Source organism: Mesoplodon bidens (genome assembly GCF_964165515.1).
Source record: "Mesoplodon bidens genome assembly, contig: HAP1_SCAFFOLD_53, whole genome shotgun sequence".
Lineage (NCBI taxonomy): Eukaryota > Metazoa > Chordata > Mammalia > Artiodactyla > Ziphiidae > Mesoplodon > Mesoplodon bidens.
Window position 1 is genome coordinate 50,743 of NW_027671920.1, and position 2,819 is coordinate 53,561.

The following is a 2,819-nucleotide window of genomic DNA, read 5'->3' on the forward strand; positions in this document are numbered from 1 at the left end:
AGCATGGAGCATTGGTCTGACAAGTTTCATAGATTATTGTGATGACAGTGGACATGGTGCATTGTGGTGACAAGCACATGGAGCATTGTGATGAGAAGGTCATGGAGTATTGTGAAGACAGGTGTCAGGGAGCATTGTGATGATATATGTCATGGTCCATTACGATGACAATGGCAGGGAGCATTGGGATGCCAAATGTAATGGAGGATTGTGATGACAAATATAATGGAGCATTGTGATGACTAGGGCATGATGAATTGTGATGACATGGTCCATGGAACACTGAGATGAAAAGGGGCATGGAGCATTGTGATTACAGGGTACTTGGAGCATTGTGATGACAAGGGCATGGAGCATTTTGATAAGAATTCCATGGAATATTCTGATGACATGTGTCATGGAGCTTTGTGATGACTATGGCTTGGAGCAGTATGATGACAAGGGCCATTGAGAATTTTCATGACAAGGTCGTGAAGCATTGGGATGACAAGGTCCTGGAGCATTGTGATGACAAAACCATGGAGCCTTGTGATGAGAAGTCTCATGGAGCATACTGATGAAAAGGGGCATGGAGCATTGTGATTACAGGGGTCTTGGAACACTGTGATGACAAGGGCAAGGAGCATTGTGAGGAGAAGACCAAGGAGCATTCTCATGACATGCGTCATTGAGCTTTGTGATGACAAGGGCATGGAGCATTGTGACTACAGGTGTCTTGGAGAACTGTGATGACAAGCGTCACGGTGTATTGTGAATACAGGGGTCATGGATCATTGAGATGACAAGGGCATGGATCATTGTGATGACAAGGGTCATGGAGCATTGGCCTGAAAATGTTCAAGGATTATTGTGATGAGAGGGGTCATGGAGAATTGTGATGACTAGGGAATGGAGCATTGTGATGACAAGAGTCTCGGATCATTGTGTTGTCAGGTGTCATGGAGTTTTCTGATGACAGTGGTCATGGAGCATTGTGATGATATTGGTCATTGAGCATTGTGATGAGAAGGTCATGGAGCATTGGGCTGAAAATGTTCATGGAGTATTGTGAAGGCAGGGGTCATGGAGCATGGTGATGACAAGCGAATGGAGCATAGTGATGATAAGGTTCTGGAGCATTGTGATGAGAAGAACATGGAGATTTGTGATGACAAGTCTCATGGAGCATTCTGATGAAAAGGTGCATGGAGCATTGTGATTACAGGGCTTTTGGAGCATTGTGATAACAAGGGCTTGCAGCATTGTGAGGAAAATGCCCTGGAGCACTCTGCTGACATGCGTCATGGAGCTTTGTGATGACAAGGGCACAGAGCATTTTGATTAAAGGGGTCTTGGAGCATTGTGATGAAAAAGGCATGTATCATTGTGATGAAAAAGGCATGGAGCCTTTTCATGACAGGGTTCAAGCAGCATACAGACAACAAGTGTCAGGGAGCATTGTGATGACAAGTGTATTGAGCATTGTGATGACAAATTTCATGGAGCATTGTGATGAGAAGACCATGGATATTGGTGATGATGAGCGTCAGGGTGTGATGTGATGATAAGTGTTATGGAAGATTGTGATCACAAGGGTTTGGAGCATTATGATGACAGAGGTCATGGAGCATTTTGATTTCATTGTGAAGACAATAGCATGAAGCATTAAGATGATGGCAAGGTGCATTGAGATGACAGGGTTCATGGAGCATTGAGATGAAAAGGGGCATGGAGCATTGTAATTACAGGTGTCTTGGAGCATTGTAATGACAAGGGCATGGAGCATTGTGATGAGAAGGCCATGGAGCATTCTGATGACATTAGTCTGGGAGCTTTGTGATGACAAGGGCATCGAGCATTTTGATTACAGGGGTCTTGGAGCATTATCATGCAAACGGCCTGGATCATTGTGATGAAAAAGGCATGGAGCCTTGTCATGACAGGGTTCAAGGAGCACACTGACGACAAGTGTCAGGGAGCATTGTGATGACAAGTGTATTGAGCATTGTGATGACAAATGTGATGGAGCATTGTGATGAGAAGACCATGGATAATTGTGATGATGAGCGTCATGGGGTGTTGTGATGATAAGTGTTATGGAACATTGTGATCACAAGGTTTTGGAGCACTGTGATGACAGAGGTCATGGAGCATTTTGATGTTATTGTGATGACAATAGCCTGAAGCATTATGATGATGGGCATAGTGCACTGTGATGACAGGGTTCATGGAGCATTGAGATGAAATGGGGCATGGAGCATTATGATTACAAGGGTCTTGGAGCATTGTGATGACAAGGGCATGGAGCATTGTGATGAGAAGGCCATGGATCATTCTGATTACATGCATCATGGAGCTTTGTGATGACAAGCGCATGGATCATGGTGATTAAAGGGGTCTTGGAGCATTGTGATGACAATTGTCATGGAGCCTTGTGATGACAAGGCCGTGGAACATTGTGAAGGCAGTGTTCATGGAGCATTGTTACGACAGGTGTAATGGAGCAATGTGATGAGAAGGGCATGGAGCACTGGTCTGAAATATTTCATGGATTATTGTGATGAGAGTGGGCATGGAACATTGTGATGACAAGGGCACTGAACACTGTGATACATGGGTCATGGAGGATTGTAATGACAAGGGCATGGAGCATTGTGATTAGAAGGACATCTAGCATTGTGATGAAAAGTGTCATGGAGCTTTATGATGTCAAGGGCATGGAGCAATATGATGAGAGGGTTCATGGAGCATTGTGATGACAATGAAATGGATCATTGTGATGCAAAGTGTCATGGAGCCTTGTGATGACAAAGGTCATGGAGCATTTTGATGACAAGTGT